This window comes from Schistocerca americana, chromosome 8 (assembly GCF_021461395.2).
Source record: "Schistocerca americana isolate TAMUIC-IGC-003095 chromosome 8, iqSchAmer2.1, whole genome shotgun sequence".
In the NCBI taxonomy this organism is placed as follows: Eukaryota; Metazoa; Arthropoda; class Insecta; order Orthoptera; family Acrididae; genus Schistocerca; species Schistocerca americana.
Window position 1 is genome coordinate 250,359,983 of NC_060126.1, and position 10,211 is coordinate 250,370,193.

Below are 10,211 nucleotides of genomic sequence, written 5' to 3' on the forward strand. Positions count from 1 at the left end.
GCATCTGTGATTGGTGGCCTCTGACAGTTTTAGCATCTGCCGACTTCTGAGGCACACCTTACAAGTGTGCGTCCAGATCTCGCATGTGGAATCTGTGTGGGTCACTACACCCCTCCCTTTTGGGGACGGAGTGTCACCGACTTCCCAAGCATGGTGTGGATGGCCATGATATGGATGCTGCATCCACATCCATGATGGCCCCAGAGGTGAGAGGGGAGTGCAGCTCCTGGTTGCTGGAGACCTTAGAATACAAAAGAAAGTGGCTGGCGCAAAGAGCACCATGAAGAATTTCATCTATGGGTTGGCGGGAGGAGATATCCAAATGAAAACAAAGGAGCTCCTCTCGATCAAACTCAAAGTCTGGGCCAACGAGCAGCTTGAGTAAGGCGACTGTGTTGGCATGGTGTCCAGTGGGGGCGAAACTTAAAGTTATAGTTGTTTTTGGAGAAAAACAAGGCCCACCGCTGCAACCTGTGGGCTGCTTTATCGTGGGGCTGGGTGGACTGACTAATAAACAAAATTAATAGCTTCTGGGCCATAATCAGTCGGAATTTTGTTCCTTGCAAGGAAATATGAAATTTGGTGACCATATTTGCAACAGCCAGAGTCCCCTTCTCGACCTGACAGTACTGCACCTGTGCTGGACTGAGAGTTTCGGGTGCAAACACCATTGGCTGCTCCAAGCGGTATGCATTCTGATGGGTGAGGACTGTTCCCACACCATATTGTGAAGCGTCTGTAGCCAAAACCAATGGTTTGTTGGGATCGAAAATAGCTAGAGACGGTGCTGACCCAATGTGTTCCTTCAGTGTGGTGAAGTCCTGGCCACATGCCAGAGATTACACAAAGGAAACACCCCTGCACAGAGGAATTGGTAGAAAGGGCATGAAATGGTGGACGGCCCACGAGTGAAACAGTGATAACAGACAATTTTACCCAGGAAAGCTTGCAGTTCTTGTAGTCACAAGGGACACAGCAAATCTGTAATGGCCCCAACAAAGCTCTACACGTGTCAGACAGCCTGCCATGAAATGGCATGGCCCAGGTACTCAAAAAATGGTTGGAAAATATTTGAGCTTCTGCAGATTGCAATGGAGACACATGGCCCAGAGGTTTCGGAAAAGGGCGTAGAGTTTGTGCAGGTGCTCACTCTTAGTACATCCAGTAATGACAATGTCATCCAGGTAGAAGAAACAGTTCAGAATAGTGGATGTGGCATGTTCCAGTTAGCAGTGAAAAATAGTCGCAGTCATGGCATCCCAAACATCAACTGCTGGTATTGATACAGGCAAAAAGGCATATTAAAAACCATGATACCCTTGGACTCCTCATCCAAAGATCGAGTTTGGAGAAGAACTGATGTCCCGCAATGCATGTAAACAGTTTGTCCAGACATTGCAATGGGTATGTGTCTACTACAGACTGTGAATTCACAATAACTGAAAATCACAGTTTACCAAAGGATTTCTTCATGATGGCGAGGGATATGACCCATTCACTATTGGAAATGGGAACCACAACCATGAGAGAAGCAAGCTGCTTCAAATCCACCTTGACTTGGGAGTGTAGGATTTTAGGAATCTGCCTAGTGTGAAAAAATATAGGATAGGCTGGCTGCTTCAGTATTATATTGGCTTGAAAATCTGTGGGGTGCCCTAAGCCTTTCACAAATATATCCTGAAATTCTGAGCACACAGAGATTCCAGTGATTGATAGGGGACTTTGGCAGATATCAACTGTATGGAGTCCGTGATTGAAAAGCTAAAGACCTGAGAGCCATCAAACCTGAAAAGGTTCGCAGAACTTGCACTATCGTTGACAGTAATGGTAACAGGCTGAGTCACTGATTTATAGGTAATTTCAGCTGTGACTTGACCAAGCAAGGGGATTTGTTGTTTACCGCATCCCTGGAAGCACCTGTTTATAGGTGACAGTGACACGTCTGATATGTTTAGGCATTAAGAAGGGAAATGCTGCTCTGGTGTCTATCTGGAGGTGAAGGTGTCACGAGAGAACAAAAACCTCAATAAACAGCTTGTTGGAATCCTGATCAGAAACTGCTACTGATGACAACACTTCCTGGACATCCATATCCATGGTCTCTGATGGTGTGTTCTGTGGAGTGGAATAGCAGACTACCACAATGCGGCCTTTTTTCCAACACTTACTGCAGATGACCCAACGCTGGGGACACTCCAATCTGTCATGTTGAGAGTAACAAGACACACATGGCCACAACAGGGAGGAGCAGCTGGAACACTGGTTATGCTGTGCTGTGCGGAAGCCACTGTATCAACCGGCTTGCACCCCTGCTATGTTGCCCTCCCTGGACACACCCTGTACCACTGCGACATCACACCACACTTTCAGCTGCTGGCCTCATATGACTGGACAATTGACAAAACCTCTTCGGGGGAGGGGTTCTCTTATTGGAGAACCTGTTGCCAAACTTACCTATCTGGGGCAAAGCAGATGATAACATTGTAAACTGTGATGTCTGCATAAGACTTTTTTTTTGATTTGGCAGTGACGAGATACCAATTGTGACAGACTGTTAGGGATGCTTCTTACATTGGTAGTATTCAACCCTAGCTGCCGCGACATGCATGTTGTGGCAATAATAAGAAGACAAAAATAAACATAAACTGTCAAACAATAATGGGGAAGGTTCCTGCAATGGGGTCAACTGCTGCAACACCTTATACAAGGCAGGAGAAATCCTTGGAAAAAAAAAAAAAAACAGTGCACCACATACATCCATCTCTGCAACATGGAAGGTGTGGAAATGGTGCTGGAGGCAGTGTTCATACGCTTCTAATCTTTCACTACCTCGTTAAATGGAACAGCTCCAGGAGGTTCAGAGAGCAATGCCAGCAAAACTTGCTGCATGACTGTGATGAGAGCCTTCTGTTGTTGCACCAACATGTGAAGCAGAGACTCTATGTCACAACAAGATGTGAAAAGCAATCACATGAGGAAAAACAGATCAAAATACAATCCTACTCGTCACCAATGTTTTCTAACCACATGAAAACATGGACAGTGGTGGACACAACACTTTATTACGTCTAGACATAACTTGCTACTATAACAGGCTTACCATAGAGTGACTACTAGTCAGAATATCAACAAGTAAAGGAAGAAGTGGCTGGGTGGGCCTGACCCTGTTGGCTATTGGCTAGCCGGTAGACTGCAAAGGGGAGAGACTCCGTGTGCATCCCTGAATGGCAGCCTCTGATGGTTCTAGCATCTGCCAACTTCTGTGATGCACCTGGATCTCAGGTGTGGAATATATGTAGGTCACTACAGCTTGCATTAACTGGAGTAGTGTCCATTCTTTCTGTGTGATCGGTATTTGACCTCAATACTGGTATTACTTCAGACTGTGCTCATTGTACCAATGAGACATAACTGTTACTAAGGGTCTTTGATTGCTCAGAATTTTGACTTCTATTCCATATTTAATACATCATAATGCTCAAAATGTTCTTTTAACATTTTATTTTTCTCCATAGTTTCTTACGTTTCCTCCTTCCACGTGTATTCTTTGCTAATTTCATGATTTTTATCTTATCTCGAACCTCCATATTCTTCATCCATTTATTTCCCATAAATTTTGGAATGGTCATGTATTTCAGTGCCTAGTGAAATTGGATTTTATTATTTGTAACACATACCATGCAGAGGTATATGCACTGCCATATGAGTGTAACAATGGCACCTTAGACAGTTCTATGTATTGTTGCCAACAGCAACTTTTTACTGGTAAATGCTTTAAATGGTGTATGCTATGTCGATACAGATTATTTCATACAGCTTAAGGTAGTAAAGGTATGCAACATATGCGAACATTCACATCTACATATCAATTCAAGAGAGATATTTGTATGTCCAAAGCGAGTCAAATTGAGTTTTGTCAGAATATCAATGTAGCAAATCCATTTCAATTTCTTATCTATACAACCACAAAAGAATTACTGAAGCTTCATTGTGTGTGTTTTCTCAGATTAATAGGTTTATTTGTTTATAACTGCAAATATTTGCTTTTGAAAGCAATTCATAAAATATTTCTTGCAAATATATTTTATCAACCTGTGGAGCTGCGAGAGTGATGTCATCAAGTCAAGGTCTTGATCAGTTACTGATATCATTAGTAAACATTACAGTACTTCAAATAAATTTTCCTTAGCAGAAATATGTTTTACGCAAGACACTGCACGAAATGGGATTTACCTGCAAAAGATCTGTAAGTAAATGAAAGATTCTGGTAGCGAGAATGGATATAATTGACTGGCGATGTAAGCACCTGATCCAAGTGAGGAAATTAGGTGAACGAGGCAGACACTTCTTGTATAATGCTGAAACTTGGGTGGGCAACAACATTATTTGCAGATAATGTAAGCAGGTTTTTGGTTTTGAAATCATTATGGACTATGTTAGTGGAAGCAATAGGATTATTGTGGTCAACATTGGATTGAAATATGGGTTTTTACACAACGCACATTTAATTTATGAAGCAGGATGTGCAACAGGGGACTACCACGGGTGAATGAACTACAAAAATGTTTCAAATTGGATATCAACAAAAGTAATAGCAAATCTGCCACAAAACTGTGTTATGTTTATGGACAACACTTCATAACACAAGAAATAGGGTGGAAGCTGATTTGTCAATGAGAAAAATGAAATTATTTGATTTAATTAAACAACATAAGCCAGAAGATAAAGCATTTGAAATTAAGTTAAATACTTGAATCATATGGACACAGTGCATTGCGACTTTCACCATATAACTGTGACTTCTATCCAGTTGAATTGGCATGGAAAAAACTCGAAAATTTCGCCAGAGAACAAAATATTCTTGTTGATATTTACATGACTGCAGTTGGTGAAAGAAAGTATGCAGCAATTTTCTGAGTATCCATTTCTTATTTCAAATTAAATTTTGCAGTAACAGAAAAAAGCATGTACAGATACTTGTCCCGATTGTTACATGTTTTGAAACTATAAAGAGAGTACTGGGCTAAGGATGGGATTATTGACGACATACTACAGATAATAGTTATTAATTTAGAAAGTCACAATGATGATGACAATGATAATGGTAGTGACACTGTTGATGATGACCTCTAAAATAACACATATGTAAATAGGCAATGAATAATTTGTTATAAAATATGTTGTGTATTTTTTCAAAACTGACTATGTGCATACACAGAAGTAGTAGAAGTGTTTAGCAATTTTCCAAGATAAATGCTTTCAAATGTAGTTCAAAGCAATAAATATCTTTATCACTAATTGTACAAAATCAGCAATAAAGAACTTCATCACAAAATTAATTAATTTCTTGCATGTGATTCAATTGTCACCAAATATCTATCTTGGTTACTATTAACCTTATTCTAAGACATTTGCTTAAAACATGTATACAGTAATTATCTAACATTGCTGAAATTTCCTTTGAAACATGTACACTGATTCTGAATTTCTATGTAAAAAGCTTGAGATACGAGATGTGTTCACATATTAATTTTTATTTTTTAGTAAGAATTTTATTTGTTAATCTACAGCAATGTTGTCCTCTTCAAAATATTCCCCATTACATACTGTACACTTATGTCAGTGCTTTCTCCAATTTCCAAAACACTTTTGGAACCGTTTCTTTGGGATAGTTTATAGTTCTCCTAACTGCATTTTTAATCTCATCTATGCTTGTAAAATTGTTTCCCTTTAAGGCGTGGTTTGAAATGTTTGTACCATTTGTAAGCCCTCATAGCAGACTCTCCAAACACAATATTTAAAATTTCTAAAAATTTGATATGCTTTATTCCATTCTCATAACAAAATTTAATACAGATTCTCTAATCTATTTGTAAACAAAACAAATAATCATTGATATTACCAAAACAATGTAACCTTCTCGACAGCTGACAATAGACTAAATACCCAGAATGCATAACATTATACAGATGATTTCAGATATGTTTACGAAGACAGTGACAAAGAAAGTAGTACGAATCAGACTAATACAACATGCGAAATTATAAATTTCTCATTGCTTTTTAAACACTCTTCATGTTGCAAGAATTGTTATGTTTCACAGCAGCCCTTCAAAGAAAACTTCTACTTTTCAGTAGATCCTCAAAGAAAGAACAAGCCTTAAATTCTACAGAATGACTGCACTTTGTAGTCTTCATTTTATGAATAGCATTAGAGGAAAATACATTCACGTGAACAGGCATTCGGTTCCATGTTTGTAGTAGAATCCTGACTTCTGTTCCTATGTTTTACTCTATAATGTTGTGTTTTGAAAGAAGCTATTGTCTTTTGTATTCCTTATGGTCATAACGCATTTATCTAAAAATAAATGTTGTTGGGCTGTATCTTTACCTGCTGTCGCCACAGATTTAAGTCGCATGCCACTGCAGGTCGAGGACTATAATGTGAAACAGCCTGTGAAAGTGCCTTGTGGCATAGCTCGGTAGGCAGAATGGGCTCTTGCTTTCTCCCAAGTTTACCGACAGGCTGTACCTTAAAGACCAAATGGAGATTTTCATACACCCTTGCAACAAACAAAGTTTGATCAGCCACTGTTTTCTCAACCATGAGATGATCTGACAGCTTAATGACGACAAACTGGGAAACATCAGTGCAGTACCCACTCACAAGGAAAACTCCCCATCACACGTCCATCAGATTTACTGCTAAGATGGCCCATTAGATAGCCCATCAAAAACTGAACACAGATCACGCATAAGACAGGAAGAAAGTGTGCTTAACTTTTTAAAAAAAGGCAAAAGTGCAATAGTAAGCAAAACTGCAGCAGTGGTGTCATGCTCAGGGGTGGTCATGGTGAGCCGTGTTCAAAATTCCATCATGCCCCTTATTTTTATTTTCTTTTTTTTCACAACAAAATGAACTGTCTGTCCGGCCATCAAAATGTCTGCCCTCTTCCTTTAGTCTTGGCAGTTGTCATACTGTACATTGGTTATGGAATATGAGTCACTTGGTAAGAATGTGCTACTGATGCAGGTAAATGTGATGGATAGCGAAAGCAGGCGAGATATCACATAGACGTCTCACAGAAATGAAAACAACAAATAAATGAGTGTGAACTATGTTACAAGGGAATTCAAGAGTCAAAACTTCCAAAACAGAATGCAATTTTTAAAAAAAAGTTAGAACATCTTTTCACAGAGCACAGATAAACTGCATAGCTTTGAAACTGTTGCATTGATTTGTTACTGCTTATGTGACAAACTACTATGTTTCCAGCATTTCCTGGGGAGTGATCACATTCACATTTATTCAGACACCTAAATCAGGCAAGGAGGCATGTCTAACTCACTTACCAGGAGTACAAATTAGGTGTGTCGGTAAGAGATTCCTATCATATGACACATGTAATGGCACTAATGCCATGTATGACACATCAGATGTGTTTTCTGGTGTGCTGGCCGAAGTGGCCGTGCGGTTCTAGGCGCTGGAGTCTGGAACCGAGAGACCGCTTCGGTCACAGGTTTGAATCCTGCCTCGGGCATGGATGTGTGTGATGTCCTTAGGTTAGTTAGGTTTAACTAGTTCTAAGTTCTAGGGGACTAATGACCTCAGAAGTTGAGTCCCATAGTGCTCAGAGCCATTTGTTTTCTGGTGGAGGATTCGGGTGACTTGTCATGATGATATAATGATGAATGACACAGAGTACCATCAGCAGCTTTGTTCTGAGTTACTAGAACAGCATGTGAATAATACTGTTGTGTTTACATTTGCTCTAGTGGAAGTGAGACTGGCAGTAATTAAGTTAAAGAGAAAGGAAGCACCAGGATCTGATTAATAGTGGCAGAAGTTCTGCATCAGCTAGTGAACCACACTGTGCCATATATAACAGTTTTATTCAACAAATTTGTTTTGCAGGGTCAGTTGCCCAGAATTTGGAAAATTTCCAATATCATTATATTGAAAAAAGGGGGAGACGAAGACCCAAGAGAACTGAAATTTTACATGGTGATTTGTTTGGTAAATCCTCTACCTAAAGTAAGGCAAAGCTTCAGTGCCACTGCCTAAGGGACCAAGGGCCGACAGTAGACATGAGTCCCCTGCAGTATGGTTTCACGAAAGCGAAATCCACTGAGGATGCGATAAATCATGCAATGAATATTGTGAACATTTCAGAGGACCAGTATGTTATTGGCTAAAGACTGATAAAGCTGGGGCATTTGATAATTTTCGGTGGCCTGCCTGCCCTGTTCAAAAGACTAAAACAGATGGACTGACCCAGATGTCGCTATAACAGTCTATGAGATTAATGCGCAGACATGCAGATGCAATCAGAATGTCCTGGAAAGAAAATTATGAAAGACAGCACAAAAGCCTGGCCACAGGGCTTTGTATGTGGTTCAGAGTTCTGGGATGTTGGCATAAAGCCATTTCTGAGCAAGCTTCAGAGTGTAATAAATACTATATGCTGCTTATTTTATGCTGATGATCTATTAATGATAATATCTGCTAACACGAGGGCTAAATTTGAGGAAAATAGTAGGGTAGTTCTTGAATTTCTAAGCAACTTGTACATAGAAAACTAAGTGATGCAGTCCACAAACAGTTTATGCATTACTAAAAGGAACATTAACGAGAAGAAGAAATCCCACAATCAGAATAACTGGCCAACCTGTGGAGAGAGAGAGAGAGAGAGAGAGAGAGAGAGAGAGAGAGAGAGAGAGAAGTTGTCAACGGTCACAAAGTACAAAAAGTGCATACCACAGACAAATCTTTCTTGCTTTTGTGGGCTACAGGTCAAGTGTTTGGGTTCTTAGTTTCAGAATGTTAATGACAGAACAGGCTCTACAACAAACACCGAGAAGTGTACTCCTATGCCTGACAGGCACGTATAGAACAACACCAACTGATGTGCTGTGGTATTAGGCTTACTACTACTGGATGTAGTAGTAAGAAAGAGAGGTCCACAATATTGGCTCAAAATGCAAAAACATGATACGATAAAGGAGGTACTAGGCACAAGTGCCATACTGAATAAGGAAACAAAAGCATGCATTGATAGGAAACGGCAATAAATCTGGTGCAGACCAGAAACAGTGAGGAGAACCTACCAGCTCCTTCCTATCATAAAATGAAGAACAAAAATGTCATACTGTCTGCCAACCAAGGGAGCTACACATTATCTGATGGGACATGGTCGGTACCCCAGCTACTTACTAAAAACATGACAGTGCACCATAGATGCTTGTGAATGTGGGGTAATTGGTACTCCGGATCACATTGTCTGGGAACATGTCATCAGAAAGGCGTTACAGATCAGGACAGGAATGTGCTTGGAAATGCAACAATATAAGAAATGTGAAACTGTGGTATAAACTGAACTTGCTGACAGTTAAAATATCAGTGTCTGAACTGCAAGCCTACATAGCTGAGAGACAACCAAGAATAGAATCATGATAACAAGACATGCCATGGCAGTATATCCACTTAACAACAACCTAGTGGAAGCAGTGGAGAGATGACCCTCAGGAAGGACCATGAGGGATTTCCTGAGTCCCTGACAGCCATCTCCTAATCTCCCCACATTGGGTGGAACGGCAGCACAGCCCCTGTGAATCCAGGTTGCATCTCAGTGCACCGGGGGTAAACCTTCCAGACAAATGAGAAATACAGTTTGGTTCTGATACCAAGTACCGTAGTCCAGTGTATTGTTGTATAGTAGTGTAGTCCAGAATAGTGTAATAGACTAGTAGCGTCCGCCTTCTTAATTCCGGATGAACAAAAACCAGTGTGCCAAATGGTAGTAGGTAGATTTTTTTTTCTTTTTGTAGATATTGTATGCAGATTTTTCCCCTCTCAAACACCATAATGATAAGTTATCACTAACACATTTGAAATTATGTTAAAGTATGGGGTGTTCAAAAAGTCTCTCCGCAGTGCCGTCCGATTGTTAGCCGCGTGTGCCATATGATTGTCCTACCTGGGTTCCTTTGTTCGTTTGTTTCGTTTTTGTCACTGTTAAAATGCTAACCATTTTAGTTGAACATGTGTCCAAAGCTGGCAGTAAATACACAGTTTCGGTTCGTCAAACATTTAATTCAGTTTTCTCGGAGACAACACTCCCACATCGTGATACTGTGCAAGATTTGATTTACAAATTTTGAAGTACGGGTTCAGTGACAGATGCACTGAGAAGTGGTCATTCTAGCATTTTG